The 25819-nt window shown below is 34.3% G+C and overlaps 1 pseudogene across 1 annotated transcript; it reads left to right on the top strand.

Moving 5' to 3' along the window:
* The first annotated feature begins 18486 nt into the window (after positions 1–18486).
* LOC132163024 (E3 ubiquitin-protein ligase RSL1 pseudogene) lies at positions 18487–21160 on the top strand (annotated as a pseudogene). The gene is made up of 3 exons (XR_015912933.1): positions 18487–19211; positions 20162–20904; positions 21052–21160. The product of XR_015912933.1 is annotated as an E3 ubiquitin-protein ligase RSL1 pseudogene (transcript).
* Positions 21161–25819: the final 4659 nt, after the last annotated feature.

Genomic DNA, 25819 nt, shown 5'->3' with positions numbered 1-25819 from the left:
CCCCAACAATACCAATAATTTCAACTTCTTTAGGGAAAACAGATTCCAGATCCACTTCAACCAAAACTCTAGCAAAACCAAGCCGAATTTGCTCTTTAGTAACAAAATTAGCACAAAGTGGTTTGCCAACACCACTAGCCATATAACTCAAATATGTGGCATTCCAAAATTCAATTGGCAAATTATGCATCTTAATCCAAACAGGGACAATAGATAGGGAAATATTAAGAAGCTGCATACCTGGAGTCCATTTTCGCAAAATCAGAGGTTTATTGGCTATATGTCATAATTTCGCCTCCATAACCTCATCTCGAGTCCTTAGATCTGGAAATCTGAACAAGAACAATCCATTCTCCAGCAAGAACACATCAACTTTCCCATATTGAGCCCACAACTACCCACATCACGTTTCACAATATAGTAAGGGAGGGGTATATCAAGAAATTGACCTACCAAGGAGGGAGACCATTTCGAGATACCTTCCTCAATTGCTTCCTTTGGTGGCTTCACAACAATTTTTCCATCTTCACTAGAGGGAGCAAAATATTGTAATGCACCTAACAATTTCTCCGATTTGAACAATTGCCTCCAATCCTAAGCTAAATTCTTTTGATCAACCTTTACAGGATCAGCAACCCGTAGCCCAAACTCCTCAACATGAACAATAGAATTCCTCAGAACCTCCCGCTCATAGAGAATAGAAACATTCTTTAGCGATTTCAAACCAGATATGCTTTCAACAGGAACTCCCTGAACATCCACCAGCGAAGAACTTATATCTTCACTGGCCAAAAGATCACAATTCTCCTCCTCCTCACTCAATTCCACCTCACAATCCAAAGATCGTGAGGCAACATCCAAATCAACCGAAACCTCCTTCAGATGCAACTTGGAATTCTTCTTCCCGCCACGATCCCTATTTGCTCGTCTGGCCATGAATCAGCAATTGAGCATTCTACTTTGCAAGTACCAAAAATTGCTGGCACACCTTCACCAAAATCTTAGTCGTCGGATAAAACATGCGCAGATTCAGTAAAGCGCGTCGCTCCCAGCCTCAAGAAAACTAATAGATTCTAACCATCTCTAGGAAACCAATGCCACGTTAGCAAAAGTCCCAAAAAACTTCAGCCCCTCTTTCATTTTCTTCTTATTGTTCTTTTTTCTTTTTCTCTATCATTATTTTTTGGAAACGATGGGATCTTCTCATAGGAAGGTGGTACTAAAGGTGCAAAAGTCTCTGTCGTAAAGACCCTATCTGCCAACACTCGAGGCACAAAGGCATCTGGGGAAGAAAGTCTTAAAGAAGGGAGCGCGATCAGCAAATCTCGGGGGTGCTCGGAACTTGCGAAGGCCGTCATTCACTATTTTTGTTTGATTTGAAATTAGACAATGTTTAAAACAGCCTTCCAGCTTCTCACCCTGCATCCCCTGCAATTCCATTTCCTTCCTTCTTCAAGAGCTTTGTCCTTTCTGACATTCTCCCAACTATAAAAATGGCCTCTTCCTCTACCAACTATAGATATGTTGACCTAAATGTTGTGCCTCTTGCACAAACAGCCATCTGGAGGCCAACATTTGACACTGCAAATGGCCCCATCATAGTGACTGATTCTGTGATGAATTATGATGTTATTGTTGTGCAAATTTATTTAACTCGCAAGTGCACGAATCAATTGTAGTTTAATGGATTGCAAGTGCGAGGTTGATCCTACAGAGAATTGTATTTTTGAAAGAACAATTTAAATCTAAACTAATTTTACCCTAACATAGTTCCAAAAGGGTTTTGATTTTGGTTTTAAAAATTAAAAGACAAACATAAACTAAATAAAATAAAACAAAAGGTAAAGACTAAGGTTTAGGAATCCACACTCACAGAATCATAACAACATACTCCATGTTAATCAATATTTATCCGAAGTTCTCACAATTTAAATCTTAAGTATGTTTGACTATGCTTCAAAGAATTAATCAAAACCATCCCATGTATCCATTCATTGCCCAAATCACAAAAGGAATCCAAATTCAATTGAACCACCAGATGTATCCGTAGAACAAATCACAAGGGATATCCAATTTTTATGAGTTAAAAACCAAGCAATCAATCATATGAAATTATCTTAAATCATCACATGTATCCTTGAATCACAAGAAATATCCAAGAATCACTCCACACATTGATTAGAAGTAAAACAATTGAAATATAACACTCAATAAAATCGGATAAATAAAGACTTACATAAAAGTAATGTCATTCTTCATCAGTGAGGCTTCATCCCCAACCTTAGTTGGGAATTTAGCTCCACATAAAAATAAAATCTAAACCTAAAACTAAAGAAAAACTAAAAAAAAAAGAATTTTGCTCTCTGGAATTGTGTCTCTTTTCTTGAATGCAAAGAAGTCTATTTATAAGCTTAGAAAAGTCCTAAAAACCTTATTAAACCTAGATAATTCGGAAGTCTGTCTCCCAGTCAAAATAGAAGTCTGAAATCGGAATAGGATTCTTTCAGATTTGTGTCTCTTAATTGTAGGGCGATTTTGACATAGTAACTGTACGAATTAGAAAAATCCTATTTCACAACGAATTGTAGTATTTTGAGTTAGCTTTCCAATGCCATTTGAATCACTTCAATGCGAAATTTGAGCGGAGAGTTATGGTCAAAATACCGAGACATATACAGAATCTGAATTTGAATCCGATCCGAAATCTTATCCAATTTGAACTTTAATCTGATTTAACCTTTTCTTGGATTTGGTTAGACTTAACCACATCATCTAGGTCTTCTCAAAGTATGCTTCCTTCCAAACTTTGCATTTTTCCCTTTAAAGCTGTAGTTTTTCTTTAATGATCTACAAAACACTAAAAACACAAAACTAACACAAAATATTAAATAACGACACAGCTAAAGGATTAACTAATATAAATAAAGAGGTCCAAATATGCAATATTTGGCACTGATCAAACACCCCCAAACTTACATTTTGCTAGTCCCTTAGCAAAACAAAACGAAAAATAAAACGAAAACAAAATAAAACAAAACATAAATCCTCTTTCGTGGGAGAAACGATTGTATTTAGCATATGCAACAAGCCTTTTAAACTCCTAGGCATCCCTAGTGGACGAGTGAAGTCTCGTGAGGGCTTAACAGGAATGATACCCACAAACATTGTAGCACTATGTTGTTAACAAGAAAAAAGTTTCACATAAACCATGGTTTTTATTCATGAGCAAACTTAAAAAGACAAACACCATCATAATAGTCGAAAGGAAATCCAAAATCAAATCACTCATAAATGGACAATTGAGACCTCATATGTTCTGAAATGTGTAAAGTGTAATTAGCATACAATCATGAAGCTTTCAGTTTAAACTCAAGACAAGTTCCATAAAATTTGTAAAAATCTTTATCAAATGAAACAACCAAGGCAAGATACGTTTTTTTTTTTTTTACAGGCTCTGCAATGTCTAACTCCCTTAAGCTTTCTAATTGACTCATGTAACAAGTGTTAGGCCAATGACTCCCAAGCCAGGTAGTTTTAGGGCACTAGATGTAGATTATCCTTAAGGGCTTATTAACTTAGGTCAAAAAGGCTACAAAGTCAGATTAGCCATATCATAAATCAACACTGAACTTCACACCTTTTGACGCGAACACTCAATGCTCAATGAGGCAAGAGGTCCGGTTACTTAGTGAAAAACTCAACATGATCTTTCTTTTCTTTTTCCTTCTCTTTTTTATTTATTTATTTATTATTATTATTATTATTTTTTATATCTTGCAAGCCAATGGTTATTCATCAATAGGTCATCCAACAAATCTCAAAGAGAACAAGCCTAAGCTCAAACATCATACCTCACAGAAAACATGCTAATGTGCTCGTAAAATTTTATCTCAAAAGAAGTGAAATCTCTTTTACCCAAAAATAAGTCAAAGGACTCAGACTCCTAATGACATAATGATGATGTTCAACCCTTTAAGCAAGCTAATGAAATGCAAACCACAGTCACAGTTTAACTCAAACTTGACAAAAACATAGCATAATTATTATTATTATTATTTTTTTCAAATTTTTTAACACAAAAGACAAATAAAAATAAACAAATAAGAACAAAAATAAATAGACAAAGTGTTTTTCCATACCCCCAAACTTGAATTACACATTGCCCTCAATGTGTAGTATAGAAATACATTACCGGAAGTAAGAAAATCTGAGTGTGAACAAGGCTAGGGCATCCCCCAAACTTAAATACCAAAACACCTGTCAACAAAAAACTAACCGCAATATTTTTTTTTCATAGAAACAAATATCAAAAGATTAATTGCTGTTAGAAACAAAAACAAATAAAATTAACATGTAATGAAAAAGGAAAGAAAGAATTTGTGGAGTGAAGTGCAGAAAATAAACTGGAGGAGAAAACTTTACAACGCTTCCCCCTATCATGCGGATGTCCAACCAATCCTTTCCACCCTTTCTTCTTCAAAACTTCATAGCCCTCTGGAAGGATGTTTCGCCATCTTATGTAGACTTCCTTGCTTCGACGGATCTTCTTAGGAAAGTGGTTCCTAGATTTGTGTGCTTGTGTGCACAAGTCCTTGAATATCTTGACATAAGATGGCTTCTGATGTGCCTCAAGGGGGACAGTGATGTAGGCAGGAGCTTCAGTACTCACTTCCATGTCACTGGGCAAATTAGGATCCATTGGAGGCTTATTATTCTCAGGGTGCTCAACTTGCTCCTCTTTCTCTTCCTCCTCTTTGTTATCCACAATTTCCTCACTCTATAGTGTGATGGTGACTTGGGCATGCTCATGATAAGAATTTTCGGAATCATCCTCATCAATCATGTAGTGCCTTTCAGCCATCAGCTGACCTTGAAGCTCTTCTTCCTCTATTCTGTTGAAGTCAGCAACTAGATGACTGATCTGTCCTTCTATCTTGGTCATGGCCTGCTTAAGTTCTTGTATGTCTCTGCCATTAGCCATGTTGGAATTCCTCAGCTCCTGTACAGCTTGGGAATTGCTCATGGTAGCATTCTTCATATCTTGTATGTTCTTATCCATTGATTGCATGAATGCTTTCATCATGTCTTCCAGTGATGACTGTGATGCAGGCTGTGGCACTTGAGTGGTAGACTGATAAACAGGAGGTTGAGCTTGATAATCGAACTGCGGATATTCTGAATGGTGCAATTCATCAAATTGGTGAGCATAATTTCCTGTAGCCTGAGCTGATCCTGAGAAATCAAATTGGTTGCTCTAGTCCGGGTTATAACAATTGAAATTTGAATCAAACCCCGGGTTGAAGAAACCGGTGTTTATTTGTTCATATGAAAAGTTAGATCTAGCTGCTCTGATTTGGTCTAATTTGTCCCATAAGTCGTTGAGCTCAGCTCGCAGATCTAGACAATTGTTCTCCTCATGATAAGGATTGAAACAAAATGAACATGGTTTAGGTGGGTAAACATTTTGAGGGTAGTTGGTAGGAGTTGGTGTCCTACAACTAGGAGAGGCATTAAAATCATTAAAATGAAAATTCATGCTTTTCTTCACTTTTTAGCATGCAGATATCCCACATAAAACATTAACCAATGTTTTTTATTTTTTTTATTATTATTTTTTTTTTATATAAAATAAACTAAAAGAACAGCTAACACAATAAAAAAAAATGAAAACTAAAATTAAAAAACTCACCAAAAATGACCAAAAATAAATTTTTGGCAAAGATCTATAGAACTGCTGCCTTTGCTGTGAGTGCGCTCAATCGCGCTAATTGGGGAAGGTGCTGCGGAAGAACTGTAAAACAAGCCAAACAAAACAAAAAAAAATAACAAGAAAAATCTTTTTATTTATTTTTTATTTTTTATTTATTAGTAACACGAATAAAACAAAGCAAATTGCAGAAAAATAAAATCCTAATTATAACTAGTAGAAGAATAAAACTAATTTAGAAATAAATTGGTTTAAAAAATTGAACAATTCTCCGGCAACGGCGCTAAAAACTTGTTGTGCAAATTTATTTAACTCGCAAGTGCACGAATCAATTGTAGTTTAATGGATTGCAAGTGCGAGGTCGATCCCACAGAGAATTGTATTTTTGAAAGAACAATTTAAATCTAAACTAATTTTACCCTAACCTAGTTCCAAAAGGTTTTTGATTTTGGTTTTAAAAATTAAAAGACAAACATAAACTAAATAAAATAAAACAAAAGGTAAAGACTAAGGTTTAGGAATCCACACTCACAGAATCATAACAACATACTCCATGTTAATCAATATTTATCCGAAGTTCTCACAATTTAAATCTTAAGTATGTTTTACTATGCTTCAAAGAATTAATCAAAACCATTCCATGTATCCATTCATTGCCCAAATCACAAAAGCAATCCAAATTCAATTGAAACACCGGATGTATCCGTAGAACAAATCACAAGGGATATCCAATTTTTATGAGTTAAAAACCAAGCAGTCAATCATATGAAATTATCTTAAATCATCACATGTATCCTTGAATCACAAGAGATATCTAAGAATCACTCCACACATTGATTAGAAGTAAAACAATTGAAATATAACACTCAATAAAATCGGATAAATAAAGACTTACATAAAAGTGATGTCATTCTTCATCAGTGAGGCTTCATCCTCAACCTTAGTTGGGAATTTAGCTCCACATAAAAATAAAATATAAACCTAAAACTAAAGAAAAACTAAAGAAAAGAATTTTGCTCTCTGAAATTGTGTCTCTGTTCTTGAATGCAAAGAAGTCTATTTATAAGCTTAGAAAAGTCCTAAAAACCTTATTAAACCTAGATAATTCGGAGGTCTGTCTCCCAGTCAAAATAGAAGTCTGAAATCGGAATAGGATTCTTTTAGATTTGTGTCTCTTAATTATGGGGCAATTTTGACATAGTAACTATACGAATTAGGAAAATCCTATTTCACAACGAATTGTATTATTTTGAGTTCGCTTTCCAATGCCGTTTGAATCACTTCAATCCGAAATTTGAACGGAGAGTTATGGTCAAAATACCGAGACATATACAGAATCTGAATTTGAATCCGATCCGAAATCTTATCCAATTTGAACTTTAATCTGATTTAACCTTTTCTTGGATTTGGTTAGACTTAACCACATCATCTAGGTCTTCTCAAAGTATGCTTCCTTCCAAACTTTGCATTTTTCCCTTTAAAGCTGTAGTTTTTCTTTAATGACCTACAAAACACTAAAAACACAAAATTAACACAAAATATTAAATAACGACATAGCTAAAGGATTAACTAATGTAAATAAAGAGGTCCAAATATGCAATATTTGGCACTTATCAGTTACTGCTGCAACTGTAGCTCAAGGCCTTATCATCCCACGGAATGTGGAGATGTTGGCCGAAATGACTGATGCTAATGCCATCGAGGACTCCTTGGCATTTAGCATCCAAGGAGTTGTTTTGATATCAAACTTGGCTTGACGATTGAGCATCAAAGCAAATGAAGTAAAAGCATTAGTGACGCAAGGCGGAAGGAGAACAATGGAAAATATATAAAAAATAACAGAAAATAAGATAAACCACGTTGATCAGAGTCTCACAGGTCAACAATGGGGTTTTGGTAGAGTCTCACCAACAAGAAAAGAGCAATCATGCCTCCAAGAAAACATTTTTTTTACTAATCATCATTTGATCTCCATAGGAGTACAAAGAACATTTAAATAAACACAGTATGATAAACCCTAACCCTAATTTGACTAACTTTGGGGTAAGCTCATTATCTAATTATAAAATATCACTAACTCTAGATTAGATGACTTTGGGCCAAGCCCATTACAATAACTCTTAAAATATGGATAAAACACCCATCTAAATATAAATAACCTAATTAACTAATAAGACTCAATTAAAATTAAAAAACGAACTTATTTATTTTTCCTTCTACATCAATTAGACTCCAATAACAAGCTTTTGAAGGAATGGGTGAAAGGATTTAAACATGAAAATGAGGAACGTAGGAGAGAAAACATGGTCCTGAAGAAGATGGTGGATCATTATGCCATTGAGATGAAAGAAGAATGTGCTAGGCAAAAATATCCCCGATTTTTTTAAAAAATAAAAAAATAAAAAACATTTTGGAATTAAGGGTAAAGTTGAAATTTTATAAAAAAAAGTCAGGGTATAAACGTCATTTAAGGTTTAAAATATGACGGAGGAGTCCAAATTGATTGCAATTGAAAGTTCAAGGGACTAGATTGAGAGATTTTGAAATTTGGGAGAAGGGGTTGTCAAATCGGGTGGAAGTTCAGGGATCTTCAGTGAAGTTACCCCTTTATTTTTTGTTGTTATTTCTATTATTTTAAACTTTTTGTGCAATTTGTAAAAATATAATTATTTCTTTTTAGTGTTTTATTTTTTTCAATGTGATTTTATTTTTGTTTTTAACAGCAATTAATCTTATGATGTATATTTCTGCTATGGAGAATTGCTGTGATTTTTAGGACGTGTGTTCTTGAGTTTAAGTTTGGGGGAATGTTGCACCCTTCACATGTATAGATCCCCCAAGTATTGTATTTATATACTACACATTGCGGATAATGTGTAATTCGAGTTTGGGGGTATGGAAAGACAATGTCCATTTGTTTTAATTTATTTGTTAAAAATTATTTTAATTTATTTGTAAAAAAAATAAATAAATAAAAATGTTGTTATGTTATTCCTAATAATGGGTTGAGCTTTAACTGTGATTTGCATTTTATTGGCGCGTTTAAAGTTATGAATGCATGATCATTTCATTATGAATCTAAGTCTTGTTACTTATTTTTGGCAAAAGAGACTTCACTTGTTTTGAATTGAATTCATCACGAGCACACTAGAATATAATCTGTAAGATATGAAATTTGAAAACAATTATGTTTATCTTGAGATTTGTTGGTTGACTTATTGGATGAATATATATATTAAAAAAAGATCATTTTAAGTTTTTCACTCAGTAACCAGACATCTTGCCTCATTAAGCATTAAGTGTTCGCGTAAAAATGTGAAAAGTTTGAATTGATTGATAATATGGCTAGTTTGGTGACATAACATTTTTTTACTCAAGTTAATTAAGTTTATATGGATGTTTTACATCTAGTGCCTTAAAACCATCTGGTTTGGGAGTTATTGGCCTAACACTAGTTGCATGGGTCAATTACAAAGCTTAAAGAAGCTAAGCATTGCACCAAAAAAAAAATTATAATAAAAAAATATTGGTAAATAAAAGCCTTAATTGTTTCATTTGATAGGAATTCCAGTAAATATTGAGGTGTGATATGTCAGTTAACTCAACACTCGTATGTTATGAGCATATTTACCTTTTACGCAACTTGGTAACTGTCTTAATAATTGATTAATGAGATGCATTGTATGACATGATATATTGGTATGTGTAATATAATGGCCATAGGCTTATTATATATACTTGATTTTATGGTCAAATGTGTATGTGTTATAGAAGTCTTGGATCCAATGTTTGTTTTGTGACCGGTGTAGCCATGTATGATTGGTGGGTCACTACAGGGCGTATATTATTAGTAGCATGGGCCACCCTTAGTCGAACTCGATCGGGCTGCTAATTATAGACGATAGCGTACAATGGCTGAGGCATCGGCATTGTATTATAGGTCCCCTGGGACATCGTCAACTTTACTGAGAATAGGTGATATCGTAGGTAGACCATGCATAATAGTTACGACATATTAAAGAATTAGTTTTTTTGCATTAAAAATTATTGGCGATTACCGATGGGATTACACCTACTTATTGTCAAAATAAAACTATGCTTTATGGTGTAATAACAGAGACACACATTCAAATTCTTACTAAAAAATACACGTTTATTTTCGTTCATAAATACTGGCTCATTTCATACTCGACTATGAGATTTACTTACTAAGTCCTTAAACTTACGCAATTATTACGGCTTGTAGGTTATCTAATTTGAGGGAACCCCTTCTTGAAAAAAGGTCAGTGGTATGTTCGTCACATCAGGTTATTTAAAATAAGCTAGAGGTGTAATTTGCATAATCCAGGTTTGCTTAGAATATTTGTATTTCTAATTAGTAGCTCCCTGTCAATGCTCGATGTTAATGTATGCATATGTTACTATTTTAGATACCTTAGATTTATCAAATTCACCTTCTTATACATTTACTGTTATTATGCTGAAGAATGACGATTCCTAAGTTAGTTACCAGTTAGCTGAATTGGGGCAACTGCCGGTGACCCTACCAAACTAGTTAAGGCCATTTTTGGGGGTGTTACAGTAGCCCGGGAAAACCACTCAGACCATGCTCTTGGAGATTGTTTTAGACCATAAAAAACCTTCTTTAGTTTGCACACTTTTCACACTGTGGATCAATCTTCTAGTCCAAGAGGAATTTTCATGTATACTTCTTCTTCTAGATCTACATGAAGAAAAGCATTTTTTTACTTCAACTTGATGAAGAGACCAATCCAGATTTGCAGCTATAGACAATAGTACTTTGATCGAGTTCATCTTTGCTACCGGAGCAAATGTCTCCTTATAATCAATCCCATAAGTTTGTGTTAAATCTTTTGCAACAAGTCTGGCCATGATGGTCTATTGTTCAACCTTAAATTACGTGCCAGTCAGCAGTGTGCCAAACTACAGGTTATTTAAAAAAAAAAAAAAAAACACCTGATTACAGATTTATGAGTGTTGATGAGTTGCTTTTAGTAATTTTTCTTGTATTTGCAAATTTTCTTTGAGCCCACTAGTTGCGTTGAAGCAATTTATTTTGTAGGATGTCTAATTCTGATTTGAAAATGTCCGAGATAAATCAAACAAAAGGGGTTGAGAGTCGGGTGACCTCCCAGCTTGAAAATCCAACTCTCCAAATCACAACGGTCAAATTATATGGGCTCAACTATCTTTACTTGGTCACATTCAGCTCTGTTTTCTATTAAAAGCGGATGTAAGATGGGATACTTGAATGTCAAAATTTAAGAACTAAAGGTCGATGCTCCTACTTATGATAAGTGGGAAGTAGAGAATTCTACTATTATATAATGGTTGTTGCATTCAATGCAACTGGAAGTCAGTTAGGGATACTTGTTTCATTGTACGAAAAAAGAGGTTTGGGATGCAGCTATTCAGACTTATTCCAAAATGGGGAACACCGTACTGAAATATGACTTGAAGTGACAAATACATGGACAACCCAAGGTGACAGGTTAGTGGCCACTTATTTTCATAAGCTCCGGAGTTTGTGGCAGGAGTTAGATCACTATCAAAACTTACAACCTGAGTGTGTCGTTGATGCTATGAAAATTAAGCAGATGATTGAAGAGGAACGCATTTATGAATTCTTAGGTGGAATGAATTTAGGGGTGGTGTGACCACCCCCAAATCCATCGGGGGTAGTCGCACCACCCTCGGGGGCACCTCGTCCATGCCAAGGTGCTCTGAGGGTGCTGCGACCACCCCCAAGTCTTGCCAGTGGGTAGCTGGCCACACAATGGGGTTGCCGGCCATCCCTTAAATTCTAGGTTTTCCTTTTTCTTTTTCTTTTTCTTTTTCTTTTTTTTTTTTTTTAAATAAAAAACAAATTTTAGGGTTAAAATGAAATAAAAAATAATAAGGGTTTTTTTTTTTTTTTTTTTTTGGAAAAATCTATTCCATTCTATAAGGAATAGCTATTCCACTAATTTTTTAGAGCAATAGCTATTCGTGTGTGTATGAGATTAATCATTTCATAGGAATAACTATTTCCAAGAATAGACCCATATCAAACAAAAGAATAACTATTCTATAGGAATGACCATTCCATTCTAGAAGTCTATTCTGTTACTGTAAATCAAATGGACCCTTATTTTTTTATGTTGTTAATGTCAACCACTTTGAGATAGGGGTGCAAAGGCGGGCGGTTAAAAACCGCCCGCTAACCGCTATAACCGCCTAACCGTCTAACCGCATTAACCGCTAACCACCTAACCGCTATAACCGCCTAGCGGTTAGCGGTTATTGGGTCTACTAACCGTAACCACTAACCGCTAACCGCCTTTTTATATAATATATTTTTATAATTATAATTATAAAAATATTTATACATATAACATAATCACTTAATCATTAAATCACAATTTTTTTTAAAAAAATAATTAAATCACAATTTGAGTATTAATATATTATCACTATATTTATATGATTATATCATATAATCACTTGATCATTAAATCACAATTTTTTAAAAAAAAATAATTAAATCACAATTTGAGTATTAATATATTATCACTATAATTTATATGATTATATCATATGAGATTGATCATTAAATCATTTGATTATATAATAACAAATTATACATATATAATATGACATAACTCATAAGTATACCAATTCATACTAATACAACAATTAAATATCTAGAGACTTATTTCCAATGTATGTTATAAACTTATAAGTCTATATATGTTATAAGTCTATATAAGTCTACATATATATATGAATAATATAAATGTATAATATCAATACTTAATCATATGATTCAATGGCAATTCAAATACTTTATTCAAGAGTTCAAGTGAATCATATTATTAATGTACAATGATGATATAATTCGTATTATATCAAATTAAGTAATTGACATTGGATTAAACAATGACCAATGTGTTACTTATAAACACAATTTAAGTATTAATGTATTATCATTATAATTTTAGTAATTTATATATTATCACTATAATTGATATGATTATATCACATGATGACTTGATCATTAAATCATATGGTTATATAATAATAAATAATACATATATAATATGACATAACTCATAAGTCATAAGTCTACAAGTTAATCATATGATTCATGTACAATAATAATCACAATTGATTCAATTGAATTAAACAATATATTACTTATAACTACAAGTCTACAATTTAATTAAAGCATTATTAGATACTTTAGGAATTTAGGATTTAGGAGTTTGAACATTACCATTTACCATTAGATATTAAGTTCAATTCAAAGAAAAAAGATTATAAGTAAATATGATAAGAATTTAAATAATTAACCGGTTATGATTTAATATTTAAGGAAATTTTTTTAAAGTACAAGTAAATGTAAATTTTGGATCAAATATTTTTTATTTTTCAATATGAGCACTTTTTATAGCAATTGGGCCCAAGAAGATATTAAAAATACAAGAAAAAAAATGAGGGTAAAAAAAAGCCCAAAAAGCCCAAAAAGCCAAAAAAAAAAGCTTAATTTTAAAAAAGCGGTTAGCGGGCGGTTATCTATTTCGCTAACCGCTAACCGTTAACCGCTAGGCGGTTAGCGGTTGCGGTTAGTAAAATCTACTAACCGCTAAGGCGGTTACGGTTAGCGGTTATTGCCACTAACCGCTAATCGTAACCGCCTTTGCACCCCTACTTTGAGAGTGAAATTTATTTAATAGACATGAGTGAGTTAAATTTATAGCTAAGGCTAGAAATTTTTGAGATTATTTGTTATTTTTTATAGATTAATAATTGAATGTCGGTAATAATTTTAAGGAAAAATTACACTTTACCTTCTAAAGTTTGAAACGATTTTCAATTTAACCTTCAATATTTTAATTTTTGCAATATACCCTAAAATTTTCAAATTTTTACAATTCAACCAATCTATCAGACAAAGCCGTTTGATTAACGTAACAGTGATCCGTGGGTCGCATGTGATCACTTTTGAAGTTTTGTTCCCCAAAATGCCCCCATCCCCAAGGCTGCAGCATCGTCTCCGACCCCGCATTCTTCCCGGTGAGATTCGAACGCAGGGCATATCTGGGTCGTCCATGGAAGGCGTTCTTGAGGACCATAATCAGGGAGACCCACATTGACAACTTGATCCAGCCGGAAGGGTTGTTGCCTTGGTTGGGGGATTTCGCGCTCAACACTTGCTTCTACGCCGAATTCCAAAACGCAGGCCCCGACGCTAATTGTCAGTATTTTCCTTAATAAGTCGATCTTGTATTGTATTCGATCGCCTTGACCGGAAGAATATTGGATACATATCAGCAGTATTTTCCCCAATTATTGGCAAAGATTAGTGTAATTTCCTCTAATTATTTTGTATATTAGGGAAAATTCCGTGCTTTTCATGTTTTTCATGTTCCCTGTATTGATACGTGGCTTAGATCGCCGGAGGCAAATATGGAAAATTCCGGTCAAGGCGAAGAAGCCCAGGTGGGAATGTGAAAAGCATGGATGCAAACAGCTAGCCTAAGAACTCAAACAGCTTCCCACCTGGGCTTCTTCGCCTTGACCGGAATTGCCCAAGAGCTCTAGCGTCAGAATGGGCAAGATCCACGAGGACAGAAGCTTTGACTGACGGATTGTGTTTTGATCATCGGCTTGAGTGTTGTGTTTTGAGAAGCAGAAGCTACGCTGTCACAAAGAGAAGTGTTGTGTTTTGATCATCATCTCCTGCAAACAGTCTTGTGTTTTGATCATCGGCTTGAGTTCCTCCGCCGTGGGAATCCTCCGTGTGGGTGGAGGGCATTTTGGGGAAGAAAACTACAAACGTGATCATGTGCTGGTCAAGTGATCACTTTTCTGTCGATCAAAACGGTTTTGACTGACGGATTAGTCAAATTGTAAAAATTTGAAAATTTGGAGAACGCATTGCAAAAATTAAAATATAGGAGGTCGAATTAAAAACTGCCTCAAACTTTAGAGGTAAAGTGTAATTTTTTCTAATTTTAATTTGAGAGTACTTTTATAAGAACAAATTCATTTTGATTTGTTATAATTTTTGTTTATATCAAATACTTATTTTATTTGATTTCATATGATTAGAATCGATAATAAATGCTTAATTTATTTTGTGTCATGTTATCAAAACCGTATTCAATTTATTATTTATTTTTTATTGGTGTTTTATTGCTTTATCTTTCTATTATTGGAATTGACTTTTTTTAAAAAAAAAAAAAAAAAAAGAATGGACTTTCTACTATTCTTTTTTTTTTTTTTAACGGAAATTGTAAATTTTATTAATAAAAGATCAAGAACATAAAGCAATATATAAAGTATAGGAGTGGGCAAATCAACCGATTACCGACTTTAATTGAACCGATATTAACCGTAACCGATAGTTATCGGTCGGTAATCGGTTAAAAATTTTATACCGATAAGCTTATCAGTCGGTAATCGATCGGTTAAAATTTTTTTATCGAAAAACGATATGACCGAAAAGCTATTTTAATTTTTAATTTTTTAGAATTTTATATTTATTATTGTAGTGGATCAATATGAAAAAAAAAAAAAAAAAAAAAAAAAAAAGAGCTTCAATAAGCTATTTTAACCAAAAATATACTCTAAAATAATTAATTTTTAATAAGCTATTTTAGGCTTTAGCCCAACAAAAAGTATTTGGGCCTCCAAAACAATTAATTTTTGCCCAATTAGCAAACAGTAAAAGTCCAATAAAAAACTCACAAAAGTCCAAACCGATTTAACCGACTGGTTAACCGATTACCGATATGACCGATAATTTTCGGTTAACACTTCTTATCGGTCGGTAATCGGTTAGGATTTAGTTAACCGATAGCTTATCGGTTAACCGACAGATAAGCCCATTAACCGGTCCGAACCGACCGATACCCAGCCCTAATAAAGTATAAAGCTCTAAAAAATCATAGCAAAATATTATGAGATTACAAAATCATAGATGCAAGCAAAAAATTCTTACAATGAAGTGCGTATCTATGACTTCAAACTTTTGCTACCCCATGTACAACTACGGACTATAGTTATGGAACAGATATGTTCCCAACAAACTAGATCTAGGACATGGGTAACTCAAATACAAAAGCAAAAACCCAAAAAATTTGGTCGTGCGACATAACCCCCACACCGATTTACTCTTCCTTTGCCCAAAGGTCAGGAGACAATTCAAATCCTTGACCCAAAGGCAAGGAGAGAAACATGGAGTCAAATAAAAATAAATTAATATACATATTAAGACACCACTTTTAGCCCAAAAGCTTAAGCTAATGGGCTTGGTTCTACTTAGGTATATTAACCACTCTGATTATTTATACTTTCTCAATGAGGGACACAAACCTTACAAAAGCAACAGCGGAACACCAAGGTAGTCAAACAAGAGTAAATTAATATACATATTAAGCAGGGCCGGCCGAACCGCTAGGCAAGTTAGGCTGACGCCTAGAGCCCCTATTTCATAAGCCCCAAAATTTTTTTTCTAAGGCCAAAAAAAAATACAAAAAAAATTGCATAAAAATTTAAGACCCTCAACATGCTTAAAAAATATATTATTACTTGTTTATAATATCAAGGCCCTCAACATGCTTTCTTAAGGCCTTCAACGTAATTTAAACATTTTTTTTTTTTTTTTTTTTTTTTTTTTTTTTTTTATAATATGGAGGTCCTAGCATGCTTTCTGCCACAAGGCCCTCAACATGTTTTAATATATATATATATATATGTTATTTGTTTATAATAATGAGGCCCTCAACATGCTTTTTTAAGGCCATCAACATGCTTTTAAAAAATAATTTTCGTTTTTTTTTTTTTATAATATTGAGGCCCTCAGCATACTTTCTCTGCACAACAACCACAATTCATAAGGCCCACAACATGCTTCCTTGGCTGTACAGTAAAAAATAGAACAATAAAACCACAACTCAGTTTTATTGTTCTATTATTTTATATATATATAAATCATGTTTGTTTAATTTTTTAATATTTTTAATCAAATATTTCTACCAAAAAATATGCATATGGATATGAAAACTTAAAAAAAAAAAAAAAAAAAAAAAAAAAAAAAGAAAGTAGAAAAGTTGATTGAATCTCAAAGAGGAGCTCTAAATAAATTTGTTATTAGCAATAAACAAAATATATATGATAATTTAGGTGAAAAACTTGTAAATGAACAAGAAATTCATAAAAAAGAATTAGAAGATAATGAATATTTGAATAGTATCTAACTATATCCCTTTCCTCATTTGAATAGGAAAAAAAAAAAGAAAAAAACTCGATTGTTACAAATATTTATGACCCAGGCCAATAAAAAAATATTGATGCAAAATTAAGGGATTTATTAGTAGAAAAGGGGTTCAATAAGATAATAATATAGATTTTCTTAAAGATGAGAACTCTAAGCATTTTTTTAGTACATATTATTATATACGGAAATTATCAAATGGGGAGAAGCATAATAGAAAATGATTAGTTTATTCAAAAAATTTAGATAGAGTATTTTGGGGGAGAATAATGATTTTTAAATAAAAATATAATAACAATAATATTAAAATAAATATTATTTAATTAATGTTTAAATATTTTAAAAAATAAAGCAACATTTAAAAGTTGCGCCTAAGACCCTAAAAACCATTGGGCCGGCCCTGATATTAATACACCACTGTTACAAATATTTATGACCCAGGCCAATAAAAAAATATTGATGCAAAATTAAGGGATTTATTAGTAGAAAAGGGGTCCAATAAGATAATAATATAGATTTTCCTAAAGATGAGAACTCTAAGCATTTTTTTAGTACATATTATTATATACGAAAATTATCAAATGGGGAGAAGCATAATAGAAAATGACTAGTTTATTCAAAAAATTTAGATAGAGTATTTTGGGGGAGAATAATGATTTTTAAATAAAAATATAATAACAATAATATTAAAAAAAATATTATTTAATTAATATTTAAATATTTTAAAAAATAAAGCAACATTTAAAAGTTGCGCCTAAGGCCCTAAAAACCATTGAGCCGGCCTTGATATTAAGACACCACTTTTAGCCTAAAAGCCTAAGTTATTGGGTTTGGGTCTACTTAAATATATTAACTATTCTTATTCTTTATACTTTCTCAATCTGAGACACAAATCTCACAAGTGCATGCACAAAAAAAAAAAAAAAAAAATCACGAGCAGCAGCGGAGGAGCACGACATCGTAAACATCGCTAAGAAGACACGTCTTAACTGATGAAGACAATCAGATTTAAGTCTAAAGAAATAGATCTATATCTATAAACTAGATCTATAATACACCCGCCAAAAATAGAGATCTTAAGAGACTACAAATAAAATACCAAGCACCACTACCAGGGAAGTGGGAAGAGAGAAGATTTTGATCTTCCCTCCTTTATGATTTCTTCTTTAAAATTGTCCTAAGGAAGAGAGAAAGAGAGTTTTAGAGAAAAAGCATAGCGTCTATCTCTAGAAAGTTAAGAGGGTAAAACAAGCTAAAATTGACTTTCAACTGGTTGAGTTAATTATGTCTGTCGAGAATAGGTAATACTACCCCTTAATGTTAAATGATAGGCACAGCCTATTGTTTACTTGTTTGGCAAGCTATCTTTTGGTGGAACTTATTTGGCAAGCTATCTTTTGGTCGAGTTGTGTTCTCTCTATAAAACACCAGCATTTTCTCTGAGTCTCCTTGCGAGAAAGTGAGAGAAACTTCAAACAGAACAGCCCACGGAAAAGATTACAGTCAGGACTCAGGGACGACAACCTCAACGGAGTGCTCATGACGGCGAAAAGCCTAGACTCCGACCTCGATCTTGCCTATCACCTCCAAATGCAAGAAGCCATGACCGCCTCCATCGCTCTCCAACCTTCAACCTCACGCTGCCCATCCGCCGCCGCGACGGTTATCCTGCGAGAGCTCAATTACCGCGTGCTAAGAGAACCGGAGATTGGGAAAATGCGGGAGCATCTGGACCGTCGCTTACACAATCAGAAGCTCGCGAACAATATCATCATCAACATCCCCGACGAGGAATGGGAAAGCGATATCATCAACATCTCCGATGAGGAAGGGGAAAACGATATCATCAACATCCCCGACGGGGAATGGGAATTCACTCTGCACAATTACCGCCGTCCGTACGACAGCACGGACCCTTCGACATCTTCGTCGGCCGCTTTGGTTGAGACGGAGTGTTTCAGGTTGTACTTCATGGGGTTGGTGACCGAAGAGAGCGTTAGGGATACGAAGATCACTGTGGCCGGAGCTGGGGTCGCGATTTGCGATTCCAGGGATAGTCTGATCTTGGAGGTGAGGAAGAATCTAAACGCATTGGTGGACGTTCAAACGGTGACGTATGAAATTGCTGAGCTGGAGGCTCTAATCGAAGGGCTTGAAGAAGCTCTCAGATTGGATTTGAAAAGGCTCACCTTTTTTTGTGATCACTACAATGTTTACCAATATGTGAGTCATTTAAAATGTTTTTGGATGCTGCCTTGTTTGTGTTCGTTATATATGATAATTGAATATTATTATGTCTTATTCTTCTTCTTTGTATTCTGAATATGTATTTTACTCATCACAATTTTATGTTTCTTAGCCGTCTAATTGAAATTTGTGTTTAGTGCTAGTGATATGTCACTTGAGTTAGGCTCTTAATATACAAAGAAGGGCCAGGTATCAGTTAAATCGGTACAGGTAGAGGTATTTTCAAGTTTTGAACCAAAATAGTCGGTTAATTCGGTTAAATCTTATCAACAACAATTAATTTCAAAATTCTTGGTTAAAGTCGAAAATCAGTCGGCTAAATTGGTTAACGATTGTTATCAACTTGACTTTCTAAATTAGGCCAAGACAAAAGCTAGCCCACTACTTTTATTAAAATTAAAATGGGCTAAAGATGGGGCGGATCTTTCCCATTCTTAATTAAATAAGGAAAAATGTTACAGGGAAGGATCTTTCCCATTCTTGATCCGAATGGAAGAGAGAATGAGAGATCCTTTGAGAATGCTTCAAAACACAAGCTTGGAAAAACAAAAGTTTAATGTTGAAAATACAAAATAATAAAATCTCCTTTTTTGGCCAAATTGGTTGGTTTTGTGGAGATCCTTTGGGAATGCTTCCAAACACAAGCTTGGAAAAACAAGAGTTTAATGTTGAAAATACAAAATAATAAAATCTCTTTTTTTGGCCAAATTGGTTGGTTTTGGGTCCAAATAGTTTTTTTGGGCTAAACAAGTGTTTATTGGACATTTTTATAAGCACCCTTAAGATATTCATATAGATTAAATTAAATGAACACCGATTAATATTGTTAAGACCTTGCCTACCATACTTTGGCAGTATTTTGGACACCTCTAATACAAAGATAAAGGTGGTCGATCGGCATAATGACATTGTATTCTTGAATGCAGGTTACAGGTAGAGCACCACCACGACATAGTAAGATTGCAACATTGGTGAATCAGGTGGCTCTTCTCCGAAGAAAATTTACATACTGCAACCCGTCTCTTGTGGCATGTAAAGATGTTAAGTTTGCAATTAAATCTGCAAATGCTATAGTTTCTCAAACTACCTATTTGAAGGAGACGTGTGTGATATGTTTTGAAGATACAGATGCTGATAAAATGTTCTCAGTTGATGGTTGCCAGCATAGGTATTGCTTCTCTTGTATGAAACAACATGTGGAGGCCAAGTTTCTTAATGGGATGATGGCAAAGTGCCCTCATGAAGGCTGTAAGTCTGAGGTTAATATTGATAGTTGTGGAAAATTCTTGGCACCCAAGTTGGTGGAGGTGATGAGTCAAAGAATGAAAGAATCTTCTATTCCTGTTACAGAGAAAGTTTATTGCCCATATCCCAGGTGCTCGGCATTAATGTCAAAAAGTGAGATTTTACAATATAATAAGACTATGAATGCTGCTGCTGAAGAAACTGGAGTAAGAAAATGCATGAAATGTCATCTCTTATTCTGTATCAATTGCAAAATCCCTTGGCATTCTAATCTGACCTGCTATGATTACAAACGATCAAATCCTTATTCACATTCAGAATATGCAAAGCTCCAGTCTCTTGCAGAGGCAAAACGTTGGCGCCAGTGTGTTGAGTGCAACAACATAGTTGAACTAGCTGGAGGTTGCTACCACATCACTTGCAGGTACTTTATATTCTTCCTTCTAATTTTTGACCTTTTTATTGAAGCAATAAAGATACTAAAAATAAGATGAGGAAGATAAATGTACCTTTTGGGAAAGCTAGATGATTGAATAGCTACTTGTATCTTTCGCATGCAATGTTTTTGCAGATGTGGGTATGAGTTTTGCTATACATGTGGTGCTGAGTGGAAGAACAAGAAAGCAACATGCTCCTGTCCAATCTGGGACGAGCATTACATTATTATACGAGGAGGATGAATACAAGGAGTATGCTGACTAAGATCATCATGGTAAGTCTATATCTATTTCTCCCCCCCTTTCCCCTCTAATTTATTTTTGGTTTTGCTTTTGGAAAAACAAAATAAAAATAAAAAAAAGAATAAAATGTATCTTTCTGCTAATGCTGCATAGATCAAAGTTTGTAAAAATGACTTCTTGGTGATATTAGGCCACTGTTTCTTAGTGTTTGTGTGTTTTGCAAAAGATTGAGGCTTCAGGCTTGAAACTCCTGAAATTAAAGGAGGTTGACTGTGCACTGCCATTGGAAATCGAGAAAATCACCGAGGGAGAGAAAGTCGACAAACGTTAAGAATAGACAGTAGCGATGGGTCACAAATTTCTTTCAAACCCGTCAAGAGAAAATTTGTGTTCATAGCGATGCTACTCACTTTTAAAAGCATTTTGTGATTTTTTGTACGCACCAAATACCGTAAAATATTTTAAAAAAAATTATTTTTCAAAAAAATATTTTCTGTTGAAAATATTTTTATTTTCCGACAAAAAATATTTTAAGTCAAAACAAAAAGAGCTTAAGAAGAAAGATTGTCCAATGATGAGTTGGAGTTACTGTGGCAGGAGACAAGTGTTTACAGAAATCAAATGGTAGTTGAAACATCCACATTGATGATTCAATCAAATCGTTTGATTTCTCACAAAACATGGATGAACCTAGTGTTTATAGAAAGGTCGGTGGGAGCACTATTACATTTCTAAATTTTTATTTGCATCACATACTACTCATTGGGAATGGCCTAGGAGCAATGTCATCTATGAAAACATCCTAAGACCTTGGTGAAACATCGATCCTACATACGCGGGATCAAAAATATTTTGAGACGTAAAGAAAATATTATTGGGACTTTCACAAGTCAATTACATTGACAAGATATTGGCTAGGTTTACCTTGCAAAATTCCAAGAAAGGGATTTTGCCTCGTAAGATGAGAAATTGTTAAAATTGCTTCAGCAATAGGAAGTCTCTTATACACAATGCTTACGAGCAGTCAGCGTTGTGAGTAGATATCAATCCAATCCAAGTCCTGGGCATTTAACAATATTGAAACATATCCTCAAATATTTGAATAGAGCCAAACATTATTTCTTGGTGTTTAGGGTGAGGAAATGATTGTTCAAAGGGTATATAGATTCAGATTTTCAATCCGATATTGATATAGAAAATCAACTTTTGAATTTGTATCCACTCTTGGTGAAGGAGAAGTAAGTTGGAGAAATTTCAAGCAAGATTCTACTTGAGATGTGATATCATATGTAGGGGTGATGTTGCAATAACAAAGATCCATTCACAAAACAATTGAGGGAGACGAATTAACCCGGTCACTCTCTTTTAATTAGAGAGAGACTCTCCGCCTTCTCTCTAAAAAAGAGCAAGGCATTTTCACCTCTTTGGCGAGGCTTTTCTTCCACCTTCGATGGTTTTTTAAGGGAGGAGGGATGGATCTTTTCCCCACCCTCCTCCCTTTCCTTCTTGTTTTTGTTCCTGTTTGGTTTTGTTGTTTTTCCCACTGTTGTCGTCTTTGTTTCCTCCAAACAACACCATTGCAGCACAGTCACTGCCACCGGCCAATTGCCCCTCGCCGCCACGCTAATCTCCAGCTCCTTCCCGCTCCACGTTGCTAGCAATCTTCCAGGTCTGTAGAGGTTTGGAGATCTGGTTTTTCCAAGGCCAGATTTGTAAGCTTCCATCAGCCCCGCCCACAGACGCCCCCCCTTTGTGCTCCTGGACCTCCCCGCTCACTGTCGCTCTCCTTCGCGTAGCCGTCTACAGTGGCGGAGCCACACGGAGGCCAGAGGTGGCCACAGCCCCTACGTGGAATTTTTTAAACTCCTCCATTACTCCTTAGCTTCTCAAATCTCGCGCTTCAGCCTTCTTTTTCCTTTCTTTTTCTCATTTTTCTTCTTTTCCCACCTTCTCCGCCAACTTCCTCTTTCTCCTTTTTGTTTTTTGTTTTATTTTTATTTTCTCCTTCCCCACCACTCACTTTGTTTTATAATATTTACTTTATTTCTTTGTCTCCCACCACCCACTTTCTTTCTTTTGTTTTTTTTTTTCCTCCCTTTCTCAAGCTTCCGGCTTCTTCTCTCCCTTTCTCTTCTCCCTCTGGTTTAGTCCCTCTCAATTTCTTAAATAAGATACTCTCTCAATTTCGACTTTATTAAATTAGGGGTTTTGGTATGTAAATTTGATATTAGTTTATTGTCAATGAATTTTATATTAATTTATTGGAGTTTGATCCTGAATTGCGTCATCACATATGAAAATATGATGTTAATCAACGAGGTGCAAAATAACTTAACGCATGTCACACTTTTTGAGGTTAGTACTCTAGTTCAATTCCTAATCTAAGTGGTCTTGTAATTTGAATATTTTTGTTATTAACTATTGAGAATATTGGTTGTTAGAATTTAAACATTTAACTGGAGAATTTAATACAATTCTAAGCTCAATTCATCATTGTATTTAAGTACCAGTGATTAGAAAAAGAAGAAAAAATAGAAAAAAAGTACCAATTCATTACACGGTGAAAAAAAAAAAAAAAAACTTAAGAAATTTTTTTTTAGTTTAACAGCCCCTTCAATATGAAAAGGCTGGCTCCGCCACTGGCCGTCTAGCCTCCACGCGCCAGTGCGTGGTCCTCACGCGCTAGCTCGTGGATCTCACACACCGGTGCGTGGAGTCCTCATCCCAACGCGTAGCCTCTCGGTCTCGTGGCTCCACCGCCCTCCTCAGCCGCTACTATTGTTTTTTGGTGTTTTGTTATTTTTCTATTTTATTTATGGTATTTTTCTCCAGGCTTTTTGGTGTTTTGTTGCTCTCTTTGTTTTTTGTGAGTTACCGTCTCCCTGCTCAGTTGTGGTTGTTTCATTTAGCGAAGACTTTTGTAGCCGGCTTTTGTTCCTGCCAATTGTTCTTGTTCGATTTTTGGCAATACTCCCCCTGCAACAACTGTTTGACTGGGGTTGTCACACACACTGCTTGGGGCTCCTAACCGAATCCTTTTGCACCTATAAACCGCTTCATGCAACCATTGAAGAAGCCCGGAACCTTTTTGGAACCGTTGCCTACTGTTACTATTTGTATTTGTATTTTCCTCTATATTGCATTTTTCGTTTGGGTCTTGTTGTTGGGGAACTTACCCCGCTTTGTCTGTTTATTCCCTTGTAGTCCTTGTCCCATTATTAAATAGAAAAAACAAAAACAAAAAAAACAAAAAACAAAAAAACAAAAACAAAAACAAAGATGCATTCACCAAATCCTTACCACATAAAGTGTTTAAGAAAATCTTGAAACAATGGGAGTAAAGTGCCTGTATGATTGGTTTTGAATGTAAGTGGGAAACTATTAGAATTATATGCCTAAAAAACTAATGAGAAATGCTACTTTTTATTATTATTATTATTATTATTATTCAAAGGGGGAAAAAAGATGGTTACAGAGGATGATCTTTTCCGCTACAAATTCTTAAAGAGGAGAGGATGAAAGAGTAAAAAGGAATGCTTCTAAACATACGATTTGAAGCGGCCCATTTGGCAACATGGTGTGTACATTAAAAACAACTAAAGTGAATGTGAATCACATAGACAAAAATGCTGAGATATGGACACTTGATAATACTAAGTAGCATTTCTCATTAGCCACAAAAACTGTGGCTAATGAGAAATGCTACTTAGTATTATCAAGTGTCCATATCACAGCATTTTTGTCTATGTGATACATTCACATTTACTTTTGTTGTTTTTAAAAAAAGAAAAAAAAATAATAATAACAAAGATAATGCTGAAAAATTGACACTTGAAAAGGCCGAATAGCATTTCTCAAAACTAGTCTTATGAATTTTATGAATTTACTATTTGATAATAGATTTTTATTTTTCCATGCATAATATATGTGACATGAGATGTCTAGGGAAGTGAGGAATACTTTTTCAGTTCCTTAAAAACCAATTATTGTTCTAGGCTGTGGATATTGACTAATTATTACCCCACTAAAGTTCACACATAAATATATAATTGTTGGTAACAATACCTCGCATGTAATTCCCTAATCTTTCGGGGTTAATTGCAATGTATTGATGGTCATGATTGTGGACAAAAATTTCTTGGATAAGGTTCTCTCAACATTATTTTAAAATTTGACGTGTTTGGGTATGCGTTTGAGGAGCTTAAAAGTACATTTAACACTTAAAATGTCTGTTTAAAGAAAAAAGTATTTATTTGGTAAAAAAAAAAATTGAAAGTACTTTAAAGGGTCCAAAAAACTAACCAAAACGCTCTTTTTACAAAAACGTTAAAAAAAAGTTTTTTTTTACTTTCAAGAAAACACACCCACAAATCATTCTTTTATTCAATCAATATCATGTAGGAGAGCCCATATATACCAGAAACTCAAATGTGATCATTGAGGCGAGCCGTGCAGTCTAAAACAACTCCCAAGAGTTAACCATGACTCCCCTAATTGATCTTTTTGTTTCTCCAAACCAACCAATATACACTCAGATTGAACCCAAATCAACCTCAAAATTTCATGCACAAATGGAAACTAAAATTTGAAGAGTAATGATATAAGGATCATTTACAAAATGGGCCTTAACCGTCTTTTCCTCTTCCATCAAAATCCCTC

The sequence above is a fragment of the Corylus avellana genome, chromosome 8 (assembly GCF_965113065.1).
Source record: "Corylus avellana chromosome 8, dhCorAvel1.hap1.2, whole genome shotgun sequence".
Classification (NCBI taxonomy): domain Eukaryota; kingdom Viridiplantae; phylum Streptophyta; class Magnoliopsida; order Fagales; family Betulaceae; genus Corylus; species Corylus avellana.
This window is presented reverse-complemented; position numbering and strand designations above follow the sequence as displayed.